Here is a 15,173-nt window from a genome sequence, read left to right on the forward strand (position 1 = left end):
TTTAAGTATTTATGATAAATCATTGTTTGATTGTTTGCAGATTATTGGGATATAGGTAATCCGACATATACTTGTGAATTTTGTGGAGCTATGTTTCGGTATGAAGAACGATTGAAGAAACATTTGAATACCCAAAATCCGAAGTATTCTGTGTGTTACTTGAGTGAAAAAATTCAACTTCCAAAAATGAAAGAACCTCCTAAAGTCTTGCAAGACTTTATTTTTGGAAATGATGCTATGAGCAAACATTTTGTTGAAAATATTCGATCATACAACAATATGTTTTGTTTCACGTCCATGGGAGGAAAGATAGATTTGAATTTAAATAATGGGAAGTCACCACCTGTGTTTCGAATGCATGGTCCGAATTATCATTTGATTGGAAGTTTGATGCCAACCGTAGGAGAGCCACCGCGATTTGCCCAACTTTATATTTATGATACTGAAAATGAAGTTACAAATAGGATACTCTCTGTGCGGTTAGTCTAATGAATATAATTAAAAAATATATCATTCAATTTAACTTGCTATATATTTATATTAATTATGTTCTGATCTTTTCGTAGGCAAAAGAATGACATAAATCAACTTCATGCTGAGATTGTAGCAAAGATTAAGGATATGTTAGATGAGAACAATGTTTTAGTCAAGTCATTTCGAATGGCAAAGTAGAAACTTTTGGAGACTGGATCTTCACAGATAAAGTTAAGACTAATCGGAGAAAGAGGACATGACGCAAGAAGATATAATCTTCCTTTTGTGTCTGAGGTTGCTGCGTTAGTTGTGGGTGATTTTGATGAATCAATGGGAGAAAGAGATATAATTGTTGAAACACAATCACGTCAACTTAAACGTATAAGTGAGCTACATGCATCTTATCTTGCTTTGCAATATCCACTGCTATTTCCATATGGCGAGGATGGATATCGAGAAGACATTCTATTTTCAGAATAAAAAAGATCGTCTAATGACAAACGCACAAAAGTAAGCATTAGAGAATTCTTTGCTTATAGATTGCACAGAAAGAAAGATGAGGTGTTGTAATACCCCGCCCATTTCTATTAAGTTTAGATTAAGATGATTCACGCCGGATAAAAGAAAAATGATTTATTTAATTCCAACAAAAATGAATTTCAAAAGCTTCTGTAAATATTTAAGTTATTTAAATTTTTGTGCATTGCATATTAATTTAAATATGAATGTGTGAATATGCAAAATATTCTACCGATAATTAGTATTGATTTTTGCAAAATTTAAATTAAAGTCTATGTTGGACTTTAATTATTTGTGCGCATTGGACTTTGATTTTATATTTAGACCTTATGTTTTAATTACTATTGATTTCATAGGTAAATCCAACTCAATTGAGCCCAATCTTTATTAATCACTTAGATATTTTCTTAATATTGATTAAGAAATTGTGGATAGGGTGCATCCACGTAACCTCTTTATTTAGCTTTCTTCTTTAAGAAGCCCCATTCACCTTTATTCAGCTTTCTTCTTTGAGAAGCCCCATTCACCAAAAGTTCCATCCAAGCGCAGCAACTTCTCCGTAGCAAGCTTCAATTAGTTACGCTGCTCTATCTCTCAATTTATTTCTTCTCTATTGTCTCTGCAAAATTTCTTGCGCAGAAATCAACCTATATTCTCTGCAAACTCCCTGAGCAGAAGTTATTCAAGCAACTCATACTTAGAGGTTTTACCTCTAACTTTACTCTCTCTACACACTTCTTTCACAAGTGTTAAATTGCTGTAATTTGCATTCATATTTTCAATCCACAGCAAACCAACAACTCATATTGAACTTCAAAAGCTATAAAAATGTAAACTTTTACACTCATAATTTGAGTTACACTAAAACCTTTTTACTAAACTGAAGCAATTAGAACTTATGGTGTTGTGTGTGTGTTCTGTTGGTTGTGCGTCGGAGACAGAGGGAGGCCACAGCACGGCGGCTCTGCCCGCTGTTGTTGGGCCAAGGACGGAGAGGGAGAGATGAGGCGGTGGGGCTAGGGTTTTTCAGAGGAAGAAAGGGGTGGCGGTGGTTCAGCAGCCGTCAAGGGAGTCGAGAATGAGGCGGCGGCCATGGTGGTGGGGACGTCGCCGGTGAGGGAGTAGTGAGAGCTGTGAGACGGAGTGGTGGCTCGTCGCTGCCATTTCGCCGGGAGTTAGAGTGATGGCGCGAGTTGGGGAGCTAGGGCTCCGATTCGCGGCGCCTCTTCGTCGACCAGAATCGGAGCAATAGATGAGGGAGAAGAGAGAGTCGACGGGAGGAGCGGCTGACGACGGCGCCCTTCGCTGGGGTCACAGGGGCAGCGCCGTCTCTGTCGGATTCTGGTGCGTGTCGAGGGAGAGAGAGAGATTTGAGAGAGCAGAGCGTCTGTGTTTGTGTGTAGCCGAGAGAGAGAGGGAGCGAATTGGGGGAAGAAGAAGAAAGGTTTTGGGCTTGGCTGATGGGCTGATTTTAACTTCTGTTGGGCCGATTTTATTTTAAAAATATTGGGCTCAGAATTTTTACAATTGTGCTGCAACTATTTATTTGAGTCATGGGTTGAGTATTTAAATGTTGGGCCTCATCTTTTAAATAACTTAGGCTGTGAATTTTTAAGAACTTGGGCCTTGAATTTAATTATTTTGGACAGTTCATATTTTAATTAATTTAATTACCATTAGTTTGATTAATTATTTTTAAAAGATAAATTGCATAATAATATTATATTATTATTATGTGCCTATGTTAAGTAAATTACTTATCATATGTTTCAACTTTCAAGCATGACATGAAATTGCATTTGCATTATGCAATAAAAAGAATTATGATTTTAATTGGTTTCATAAATCCAAATATCAAAGAAGATCGAGTAAGGATATTGTTGGTGTTCTTGACTCAAGAATTTAGTTTTCAATTATTTATTCATTAATTTTTTTAAAACCCGGAGTGATGAATCATAGAATGTTAAGCAGCACTACACTATGACTTAAGATTAGATTGAGGAGACCTATTAAGAATAGATTTTCTTGTAGGCTTTATGGACCAAGGGGATTAGCGTTGCTTTCCCAAGACAAGTTTATGTGATTATGATCTTCAGGCTTTGCCTAACCAGGTGGGCTTACTTTCCAAATGTATAAAGTATGATTGAGTTATTAAGCTCTAAATGTTTCAACGAAATGCAAACTGCTTATTTAATGAAATGCAAACTGTTTATCCAATAAAATGTTTATGTGCACTCTGCTCTGTTTAAGGCTCGCCACAACGAATCAATTGAGGTTCTCTTATGGCCTAACACGTTATTTGAGAATTGTGTACACTCGTTAGCTGACTCGGTGGGTTGATCTCCATCGGGCACTAACTAAGAGGCGTTATAAGGGTGCTTGCTGGATGTGTTCCAAAGCATGTAATGTAAGGGCCTGTCTGGGTAGCGTCCCAAGGTCAATTCAACTTGTCTGAGTTACGTCCTCAGGGCAAGTGCAATGGGAGAAATGGATCCGTCGGTGGCTAAAAGGTCCGGGATCACAGCGAGTAACAGAAAGGGAGTGTGACATGTGCGCACAAATGAAAGAAATTATTTTAACATGCTTAGAAGTTATTTCACTTTAAAACCTTCTAAGTTATGTCAAGTATGATTGGATAAACTGTTTTTATTAAATTATGAAATGTTTCAGAAAATGCATGTCCACTAAGTACATTAGTACTTAGCCCAAAAATACTTTCAAATGTTTTCAGGTTGGCTGGCTGGTGCTGACGGGACGGAGCTGAGGCTAGGGTTAATTTCCTTTGTTAGACTTCCGCTGTAGCAATTACTCATATCCGTCTTTTATTTTTCCCAACTTAAGATCTTCATGTTAAATTTCAAATGATATACTTGACCGAGCTCAGACTCTTCACTACTAAATTTATGCTAATGAATGTCGGTTGTCAGAAGCATGAAACAAAACTTGTGATCCAAAGGGGCATAGCCCGACTTTCTATCATATTTCGGTTTTAACAAGATTTTTCCCTTGTTTATTTCTATGAATTAGTTGCACCTCGATTATATTTATTCATTCAAGAATTGGGGTGTGACAGGTGTCGACTATTTTGTCATCAAGGCGATTGTTTCAACAATTTGTTGTTGATGCATACACAATGGTAGAATGAGCAGATTATCATATGTGCGCCACCATAAAAAAGAATTACGTTCAGAGATGTATAAGGGTTTAAAAGAAGCTCTTCTAAGGGGTGAAACAGATCCGGCTCGGCATGGAAAACGTGTAATTTTGCCTTCATCCTTCACCGATGGAGCACGGTACATGATACAGAATTATCAAGATGCTATGGCCATTTGTAGATGGGTAGGTTATCCAGATTTGTTTATTACATTTACTTGCAATCCAAAATGGCCCGAAATAGTTAGATATGTTCGAAGTAAAGGTTTGAAACCCGAGGATCGTCCTGACATCATTGCTCGTGTCTTCAAGATCAAGTTGGACAATCTAATCGAAGACTTGCAAAAGAAAAAATTATTTGGCAAAGTCAAAGCAGGTACGAATTATCTTACATATGATTAAAATTATCCTAAATGATATAGTTACATACATTATTCATTTTTTTTTTTGGTATTTTGCAGTTGTGTACACCATTGAATTTCAAAAACGAGGACTTCCTCATGCTCACAAAGGAGGACACATGGCGATGAACTGCCCAGAAGCACGGAGTACGAATGTCCCGAACAACAACAACGTCCCGACTTGACAGGATAAGGACAATAACTGGGGAAGAAATCACGGCAACAACAACAACAGGGGAAGGAACCAAAATTACAACAACAATGGTGCCCGCAAGGGAGAGGCACGAGTTTATGCCATGAACTAGGAAGAGATGGATGGAGGGGCTCAGACTATGTCAGGTATCTTACCCGTTTCGAACAAGACTGCTCTAGTACTATTTCTTTCCAGTGTTTTACATTCGTTTATCGTAAGGAGATTGTTTACCTCATTTCTGAGTGTTCGTTTTGTATGTTTTAGCACTTTTTCGAGCATGCTCTGTGCCTTAAAGTATCTTCTTTTACTTGCTCGTTCATCTTTTGTGCTCTTGGGTGTTACATGCAGGTTATCTGGTTCTCGGGCGAGTTTTAGAAGTTTTGGAGGTCGTTTTGAAGAGCATTGGAGCAGCCACCGCCGCCTCACGGCGGCCGCTGCCCGCCGCCTGGCGGCGCCCGCCTGTTGCTGATTGGAGAAGAGCTGCGAAGGGGGTAGGCGGCGGCGCCGTAGGGCGGCGGCCGCCGCCTGCGGCGGCCGCCGCCCACGTTTTTCGGCAGTTACGTTTCAAGGGGTTTAAAATCCTTTTTTAGGGTTTTTGGCGAGTATTCTCGATCCCAGCAGCCTCTAGGGCGATTTCCACTATTTTCCTTTGGTTTTTAGAGATTCAAAACATCAACTTTCGCTCTCGGATTCATTGGATTACTGTGGATTGCACTTTTCATTCCGTTGGATTAGTTTACTTGGATCACTACGTTTTGTAAGAACTCATTTGTTTCTCTTAGTTAATTTGAATCCTTTGATTTATTTGAATCCTTTGTTTTATGCTTTTGATGAATGTGATGATTTGAAGTTACTTTCGTTGAATCTTGATAATTTACGTGATTCGTTAGTTCGTCATTGTTTGCCTACGTATTTCTCTTGTTTGAGTATGCTTAGGAATCTCTCTCTTATGGTGATTTAAGCTTTCTTGAAAACTGAATTGGATGCTTGATTTAGTTTCTTGCCTAGGTAGTAATTAATCGTTGATGTTCATGAGTTTATGATCGTTTGGTTTAGAGTACTAGATTGAAACCCTAGTTGATAGCCTTAATGTTCAATCTCTATGTTCTTAGTTATTACATGTCTACTGCATTAGTTAATGTTTATTGCTTTCTTCCGTTTATGTTTTGGTGATTAGAGTGCGAGATAGTGCCAGACCCAACTACCCGATTAGAGTGTTTAGGTTTATTTCCCGTTTTCTGTGCGTAGCATGATCAGAGCCCTGCTTAGCCTTCCTTGAGAGACGACTTGGGTTAGCTTATTACACTAGGACGACCTCGTACGATTGCGAGTCAATCCCTTAGGTGTTTTGGGTTGAGTCAAATTTTGGCGCCGTTGCCGGGGAAGGCTTTAGGCATTTGATTGTGTTGCATTGTTTCCGTGTTTATTTTTGTTTCTTTCTTTTGACTCGGTTATTTTCTCCCTCCGGTGCGTTTGATTTGTTTGTTCGTGTTGTGTATGCAAGGACGTAGAAGCTTGAAGAGAAAGCTCGCACCTTACTACGACAACATACATCGACCCCGTGAGATCCTTTCAAGCCTGGAGGAGGAGTCCGAGTCCAGTTCGAGAAACCTTGTGGAATCACAGTTTCGAGAGGAAGACTGTGAAGAGAGAATCACTCCAAACCCCATTCTGGAAGACTTTGAGGACTCACGCTCAGTGGAATTAGAAGATCCGTTAGAGAACGGCGAAGGGCGTGAGCAAGAAGAAGAAGAAGTTCATCCCAATCCTCACCAAGAAGCCATGGCGGAGCGGAACGTACAGTACATGGGAGATTTCTCCAGGCCGGTCATCGGGAACACTAGTACCTCAGCGATAGTGCTTCCCACAGCTGTCCGGAATTATAATTTGAAGCCAAACGACTCAAACCTGCTGCCGCTCTTTCATGGGATGCCGAGTGAGGACGCCCTACAGTTCGTCCGTGATTTCTGCACTCAAGTGCAGACCTTCCCTCTGTTGGACCTCACCGAAGATCAGTTGAGACTCAAGTGCCTACCCTATGCACTCAAGGACCGGGCGAGAACGTGGTTATTGTCCTTGCCGCCGAACTCCATCACTACATGGGGAGAGGCGTGCGAGAAGTTCATGCTCAAGTACTACCCCAACCACAAGACTCAGGAGATTAGGAGTCAGATAATGAACTTCCTGCAAGGAGCTGACGAGCCCCTCCACGAGGCTTGGGAGAGATTCCAAGAGCTCCTCCGCCAGTGCCCACAGCACCAGTTAGCACCCGTCATGTTGATGCAGTTCTTCTATGACGGATTGATTCAGACGGCACAATTCATGGTGGACAGTACCGCTGGGGGCAACATTGCCCGAAAGACAGCTGATGAGCTCAAGGAGATATTCGACACACTGGCCGCGAGTTCTCAACAGAAATCAGTCAGAGGAAGGAGGGTCGAAGCCAATGATGTAGCCCCAAACAATGAGCTGCAGAAGCAAGTAGCGGACCTGATGAGGCAAGTTCAGCATCTAAGAATGAATCAGGTGGAGCCTCAACCCGTTCAAGCACCGCCAGCTCAGGCACCGCCAGCAGAAGGGTGTGGCATTTGTGGCGATTTTAGCCACGGAACTAACGAGTGCCACCGAATGGGGGAGTTCACACCTGAAGGGGAGGCAGAGGTCTATGCTGCTCAGGGATACCAGGGGAGACCTCAATTTGAACAGAGGCCCATGTTTAATCAAGGGCAACAGAATTCCAACTCGGGGTGGCGAACTCAGCAGAATCCTGGATGGAGGAACCAAGCGCCTGGCCAAGGGTCGGGATCAAATCAAGGAAATCAATTCCGCCGTCCTCCTCAGCAATTTGGGTATCAGAACCAGCAGCAGTTCTACCCGCCTCAACAGCAGTTCCCATTTCCTCAGCAGCAGAATTACCCTCAAGCTTACCAGCAGCAGCCCCCGCAGTATCAGCAGTACCAACAACTCCCTATGCAGCAGGGGAATTTTCAGCAGCAGCAGCAGCAGCAATTTCAGACTGCTCCCCAACAGTTTCAGAAGCAAGCCCAACCGCAGAAGCCGACTCTCGAGGACACCATGCAATCTTTTATGGAGATGACCAAGCAGAGCATGGAGTCCCAGTCGGCTACAATCAAGCATCTCGAGACAACCGTTGGGCAGCTCTCCGGGACATTGAACCAGATGCAGCAGCAGCAACAACCAGGGAAGCTCCATGGACAAGGATTGCAGCCTCACCAAGCTCAAGCAGTGACTGTTTTACGCAGTGGGAAAGTGGTGAACAACAAGGTGGAAGCCCCCGTGGAAGAACCACCCAAGGAAGCCCGCATGGAAGAACAAGTAAAGGAGCCGCTGCAGCCAAGAGAGGAGGACAAGGAGAAAGAGAAGGAGCCCGAAGTGAAGCTCCACAAGGCTGTCAAGCCATATAAGCCACCGGTCCCCTACCCAAGCCGGTTGAAGAATGAAAAGCTGGACCAACAGTTCACCGATTTCTACAACATGTTGGCAAAGGTCAACGTGAACTTGCCATTGCTAGACGTGATCAGGAATGTCCCAGCTTACTTGAAGTTCTTTAAAGAGTTGGCCTCCAAGAAGAGGAGGTTCGAGGACAACGAGAAGATTTTGGTGTCCGAGGTTGCAAACTCCATAATGCAACAGCCCTTACCGACCAAGCAACGAGATCCAGGTAGCTTTGTGATTAATATTGCTTTGGGGAATGGTAAGGAGGCCTCGGGGATGCTAGATTTGGGGGCTGGAATAAATCTAATGCCTTACTCTATTTTCAAGCAATTAGAGTTAGGAAATTTGAAACCCACTCGTATGTGCTTGCAATTAGCCGATAGGTCGGTAAGGTATCCTCATGGGGTAGTTGAGGATATCCTTGTTCGAGTGGGTGGGTTGATTGTACCTGTGGATTTTGTTGTCTTGGAAATAGGAGAGGTACACGAAAATGGCAAAGAACATACCCTTTTGCTAGGAAGACCATTCATGGCAACTACTAACACACTGATAGATGTTAAAAATGGCACAATTAAAATGACTGTGTTAGGAGAGTCAGTGTCTTTCTCTGTGCATCATAATCGTGCTATGCCATCTTCCTCACTCACTAATGAATGTTCTTACATTGATGCTATTGATGGCTTGGCCGAGATGTTCTTTGTGCAGGAGCAAAAGGTTGTTGAGGTTTTTGCAGGGTCTGCGGACATGGAGGAGTTTGCCCGTGAAGACGAAGAAAGAGAGCGGGCCCGCAGAGCTAAGCTCCCCATTGATGAGGCCGTGGTGATGGACTATGCCACGAAGATGAAGTCAACCTTGGAGCTCAAGGAGCTCCCCAAGAATCTCAAGTATGTATACTTGGAAGGAGAGGCGGAGAAGCCCGTGATCATATCTGCCGAGCTTACGCATGAGCAAGAGTTGGCATTGATGGAGGTTTTGCGGAAGAACAAAGCAGCTTTCGGATGGGGCCTTGCTGATATCAAAGGCATTAGCCCTGCTACTTGCATGCACAGGATCCACCTTGAGGAAGGGGCGAGGCCCAAGAGAGATGGCCAAAGGAGATTGAATCCGGTCCTCATGGAGGTGGTTCGCAAGGAAATCCTTAAACTATTGGCGGAAGGGATCATCTACCCGATCGCCGATAGTGAGTGGGTTAGTCCGGTGCACGTGGTGCCGAAGAAAGGAGGGATCACTGTCATCCTTAACGACGATCAAGAGTTGGTGCCAACCCGCCCCGTGACGGGATGGCGCATGTGCATCGACTACAGGAAATTGAATGCAGCCACCAAAAAGGACCACTTTCCCCTCCCATTTATTGATCAAATGCTTGATCATTTAGCGGGTCATAATTTTTATTGTTTTCTTGATGGACTTTCAGGGTATTACCAAATAGCCATTGCACTAGAGGACCAAGACAAGACGGCGTTTACCACTCCCTTCGGCACCTTTGCGTGGAAGAGGATGCCGTTCGGCTTGTGCAATGCACCGGGAACTTTCCAACGGTGCATGATGTCGATCTTCGCGGAAATGATAGGTGATTTTGTTGAGATCTTTATGGATGATTTTTCCGTGTTTGGTTGCTCTTTTAATGATTGCTTGGCGAAAATCGATTTGGTGTTGCAAAGGTGCATAATGAGTGGGTTGACTTTAAGTTGGGAGAAGAGTCACTTCATGGTGACTAGTGGCATTGTTCTTGGCCACGTCGTGTCTAAAAATGGCATAGAGGTTGATAAAGCCAAGGTAGAGGTCATTCAAAAGTTGCCTCCACCTATTGATGTAAAAGGGATTAGAAGTTTCCTAGGTCATGCCGGGTTTTACCGGCGTTTCATTAAGGATTTTTCTAAGATTAGTCAGCCTTTATGCCGTTTACTTGCCCAAGATGTGCCTTTTGATTTCAATGATTCTTGTATGAATGCTTTTGAGTTGCTAAAGTCCAAGTTGAGCACGGCTCCAGTCGTGGTTGCACCCGATTGGGCAATGCCTTTTGAAATCATGTGTGATGCTTCTAATTCCGCCGTGGGTGCGGTTCTTGGTCAACGTGTTGATAAGATGTTGCGTGTGATTTACTATGCTAGTTTGACTCTCAATAGTGCACAAGTGAATTACACCACCACTGAAAAAGAGTTGCTTGCTGTGGTTTTTGCTTTAGATAAGTTTCGTGCTTATATTATCGGGTCTAAAGTAATTGTACATAGTGATCATGCCGCTCTTAGATATTTGTTGACTAAATCCCAAGCTAAGCCACGTCTTATCCGCTGGATTTTATTGTTGCAAGAATTTGATGTTGAGATTAAGGATAGGAAAGGAAGTGAAAACTCTGTGGCCGATCACTTGTCTAGACTTGAACAAAATGAGGTAGAGTCACACGATGCCGCTATTCATGAGTCTTTCCCATTTGAGCATGCATATGCATTGGCTTCAGTCCCGTGGTTTGCAGATATTGTCAATTATCTTGCTTGTGGAGAACTCCGACCTAACCTCACTTCCCAAGAGAGGAAGCGTTTTCTATCTCTTTGCAGGCAATACTATTGGGAAGACCCCTACTTGTTCAAGTTGGGAAAGGATGAAGTGATACGAAGGTGTGTGCCCAATGAAGAGCAACAACGAGTTTTACAGTGGTGTCATGACGCTCATTGTGGAGGCCATTTCGGCGGACAAAAGACAGCCCACAAAGTTCTCCAATCTGGTTTGTATTGGCCAACCCTCTTTAAGGATGCTCATTCATTTTATCTTGCTTGTGACCGTTGTCAACGGGTGGGAAACATTGGTCGTAGGAATGAGATGCCCCTAACTAACATTTTAGTTGTGGAAATTTTCGACGTATGGGGCATCGATTTCATGGGGCCATTTCCCGTTTCTTATGGATTTGAATATATTTTATTGGCGGTTGATTATGTGTCCAAGTGGGTTGAGGCAATCCCCACGAGGACCTGTGATGCTAATGTTGTCCTCAAGTTTGTGCAGGAGAACATTTTGTGCCGTTTTGGTTTCCCCCGTGCTATCATTAGTGATGGGGGAAAACACTTCTGCAACAAATTGTTTGAGAAGCTTATGAGAAAAAATGGCATCACCCATAAGGTTGCAACTCCTTATCATCCGCAGACTTCGGGGCAAGCCGAAACTAGCAACCGGCAAATCAAGGGCATACTTGAAAAGACCGTGCAACCATCGCGCAAAGATTGGTCCATCAAGCTCTCGGATGCCCTATGGGCATATCGGACCGCATTCAAAGGAGTTCTTGGGATGAGTCCCTACCGTCTTGTGTATGGCAAAGCCTGCCATTTGCCGGTCGAGATCGAGCATCGCGCTTATTGGGCTATCAAGGCCGCGAACTTGGACCTTCGATCCGCAGGGAAGCACCGAGCCTTACAAATGGAAGAACTTGACGAGTTGCGCAATGAAGCATATGAGAATGCGCGCATCTACAAAGACAAAGTAAAGAAAATACATGACCGTCGTATCGTGCAAAAGGATTTCCACCCGGGCATGAAAGTACTGTTGTTCAACTCTCGGTTGAAACTCTTTCCCGGAAAACTCAAGTCCCGTTGGACTGGCCCGTTCATCATCAAAGAAGTGCTCAATCACGGAGTTGTGGTGTTAACCAAGGAAGGCACAGATGAGCAATTTACGGTCAATGGACATAGGGTGAAGCCCTACTTGGAGCATGATCATTCTTCCGTTGTGGTAGAAAGACAAGTGCTTCATGATCCGGATTCTTAACCGACCTACCTTTTGTCGAGCTCTCGACCATAACTAGAGCGCTTTTGTGGGAGGCAACCCACTTCTTTCCCTTCCTTTGTTTTCTTTTCTTTTTGTTATCTTTTTAGGAATTGTGTGATTCGCGTTTTGTGGGAGCTCTACTGCGTTTGTGACTTGTTTTTTTTGTGGTACAGGTTTTTGTTGGGATACTAAGAAGTTGGGCGAAATTCTGAACGCACAGGGGCGGCCACCGCCGCCTGCCGGCGCCCGCCGTATACGGCGCCCGCCCACCTACGGCGCCCGCCCGCTACCTCCTGCGATCACCCTAGTGGGCGTCACCGCCTACCCGGCCATCGCCGCACACGGCCACCGCCGCCTCGTAGGCGGCCGCCGCCATCTCCCAGCCCAACCAGCCCAATCAGCCCGACTCGGCCCGGCCCGTCAGCCCAGCCCCTTTTAAACCCTAGCCCACTTTTTCCCTCCCCACCCCCCCAGCTGCACCTCTCCTCACTCCCCACCATACCCACTCGCATCCACCTCAGCCCACCACCAGCCACCATCCTCCTCGCACCTCCGCAGCCGCCGCTGCTGAGCCAACCACCGCAGCCCACCACCGCCACCCCACCCCAACCACCACCCTCCCACTATCATTCACCACCACCGACCGCCTTCTAGCGTCAACAGCCACCATCCTCCTCGCACCTCCGCAGCCGCCGCTGCTGAGCCCTCCACCGCTGCCCAACGGCCACCGCCGCCCTGCTACGGCCGCCGCCGCCTGCCTGCCACCGCCGCCTGTAGCACTCTGCGGCTCTGCCAGCCGACGTTATGTCTCGCCGTGCTAAGCGCCGGGCAATTGGCACGTCTGACCCCGACAACGAAGCGCGGGGCAACTCTTCGCCCATTCCTCGCCCTCCTACACCACGGGAGGATTGTCGGCATCTCTATGGCGCCCCCTTCGCAATCTTTGAAGCATGGGAAGGTACGAGGTATAAGGAACTCAAGAACAAGACAATTAGCCAACCCCGCTTCTTGCAGTGGCCCTTGTTGCGAACTTTGAAGGTGGATAAGCAAATTGAGACATATCTTCAGCAGCTTGGCCTCCTCAAGTATGCCAAAACGTCTCATCCCGATCTCGAGCCGCTAACTCTAGAGTTCCTTTGCACTTTGAACTTCACTGCCGATAGATCACAACTCCATTGTCGCCTTCTCGGTCAACCCATCATCCTTTCTTACCAGTTAATGAAGGAGATTTTTGGCTTTCATCATTGTCCCTTGAAAAATAAGCCAACCAATTGGATGGCGCACGAAGCTTGGCGAGAGCTTACTGGGTTTGATAACTGGACCGCTCAGGGTGCTCGAAGTGGTTTTCTGAAGGATGCCGAGCTCGGCATTTTACATAAGTTCCTCGCTTTTTGCATTTTCGGGAAGGAGCAGGCAAACAAGGTCAACTCCTCGGAAGTCTACTTGTTGTGGTGTGCGTTGCATAAGAGAAAAATTGACGCCACCACCTTCATGTGGAATCAGATGGACCTCATGGCTCGACGTGAGAGTTTCATGCCTTCTCTTAGTCCAGTTGTCACAGCCATTGCTCTCCACTTCTCCCTTTTTCCTGCGACAGCTGTCCCAGCTTCTCAGACAATCGTTGCACCCCGGCCTATTGATCTTGCCGAGCTGAAACTTTTTGTGGCCGCAGATTCTTCCATCATTCCCCAGTCGCAGCGTCCGCTGGTCCGTGCCTTCTTGCAAACCCGGACCTTGGGGGCGACCTCTTCTAGGTCGCGTGCTGTGCCCGATGCTGACGCTGCAGAGGAGGAGGCAACTTATGAGGATGATCCGATACCGCCACCTACATATACTTATGACCCTCCTGCTGGTCCTTCTGACGCGTTTGCCCAGTTTCAGGCTCACTTTGATTCATCATTGGGCCAGTTCCGTCAAGACGTTTTCCAGCGCTTTGATGAAGTGCAGGACACAATGACCGGGTTATATGGCCGAATGGATGACTTCTATGGTCATCTGGACAACCTTGAGGGCCATGTTCACCCGATGTAGACACAGATGGGCCATATGTATGGCCAACTTAACTCCTTATCTGGGGAGATGTCGCATCTACGCACCCAGGTGTCCACCTTCGACACCCGCATGGTTTCTTACAACCAGCACCTGGCCACTAATGATGACAGTCTTCAGGCAATCCAAGCACAGTGGGCGGCCTTCTCTTTGCAGCATCGCGACCAGTTCCACCACCCTCCGCCCCCGCCTTCGGGGCCACTGTGAGCTGACCTTCCTCCGTTCCCTTTGTACATATTTTTATTTTCTTTGTCTTTTCTCGTTCTCTTCTTCTTGTTTGGTTTGTTTGCTTTGTTTTGTCTTTGCAGCTCGCTGTTTTGGTCCGCTTTTCTCCTCCACCGCCGACTCCGTGGTTGCACTTCTTTTCAGGGAAGCTCTCTTCTATTCTTGTCTATATTTTGCCCTGAGGACAGCGCATATTTTCGTGTGGGGGGGGGATGTAGGTGTCTCTTCTTTGGGTGCTTGGGACGACTGGTTCCCACGTTGTGTTACTTTGCTTGTTTGTTGTTGAGCAAATGGCCCCCCTACTATGATTCTTTTACTTGCTTTTGAGTGCACCTTTGTTTCTGGCAAGAGTCCCTTGTGATCTTGGTTTTGTGTTTGTTGGGTTGTTGTCCTTGTCCACTTTGATTGATTTATTCATGCAGAGTGTCTTGTTGGATTAACGTTTTGGGTGCAACACCTTGATGAGCAATTTTTGATGTGATTTGTCCGGTAGATGCTAGGAGGAGTGCTTTCATTGTAATTGCCTAATATCTTATCTCTTTTGAAATTTGGTGAATTCGGGTTTGTTATTGAGTTCTTGATAGCTCTTGGTCTCTGCTCCGCTGATGTTTAGTCATGAGCAAGGGAAACCACGCGAGAACACTTTGGATCACCTCCAAATGTTGTAATCTCGTGAATTATGGCTTATCTGTCAAGAGCAAAAATAACGAGTTCCAAAAAAAAAAAAAAAAAAAAAAAAAAGGAGAAGCGAAGAGAATGAATGTGATTTGATTGTAAAGGCGATTACATTAGGAAGCTCGCTCCTAGCGGAGAACTGGGTCTGATCGGATTAAATTGTATTATCTTGTTGTTGCATGTTTAAGCGTTAACCTTGGACACTTTGTGGGAATGTTGAAATCTTGAGGGACTTTTTCGAGCATGTTTCTGAGTGGGGGGGTTGTTTACCT

At 45.2% G+C, this 15,173-nt stretch overlaps 1 long non-coding RNA gene and 1 other non-coding gene across 2 annotated transcripts; one reads left to right on the plus strand and one right to left on the minus strand.

The window, feature by feature from the left end:
• The first annotated feature begins 1,519 nt into the window (after nucleotides 1-1,519).
• On the plus strand, nucleotides 1,520-4,959 carry LOC131013356 (uncharacterized). The gene is made up of 4 exons (XR_009097653.1): nucleotides 1,520-1,696; nucleotides 3,025-3,104; nucleotides 4,067-4,522; nucleotides 4,608-4,959. It is a non-coding gene; the product is annotated as an uncharacterized LOC131013356 (long non-coding RNA).
• A 1,939-nt stretch (nucleotides 4,960-6,898) lies between these two features.
• Nucleotides 6,899-7,004, minus strand: LOC131013731 (small nucleolar RNA R71). Its single transcript, XR_009097818.1, has one exon. It is a non-coding gene; the product is annotated as a small nucleolar RNA R71 (small nucleolar RNA).
• Nucleotides 7,005-15,173: the final 8,169 nt, after the last annotated feature.

Source organism: Salvia miltiorrhiza, chromosome 2, assembly GCF_028751815.1.
Source record: "Salvia miltiorrhiza cultivar Shanhuang (shh) chromosome 2, IMPLAD_Smil_shh, whole genome shotgun sequence".
NCBI lineage: Eukaryota > Viridiplantae > Streptophyta > Magnoliopsida > Lamiales > Lamiaceae > Salvia > Salvia miltiorrhiza.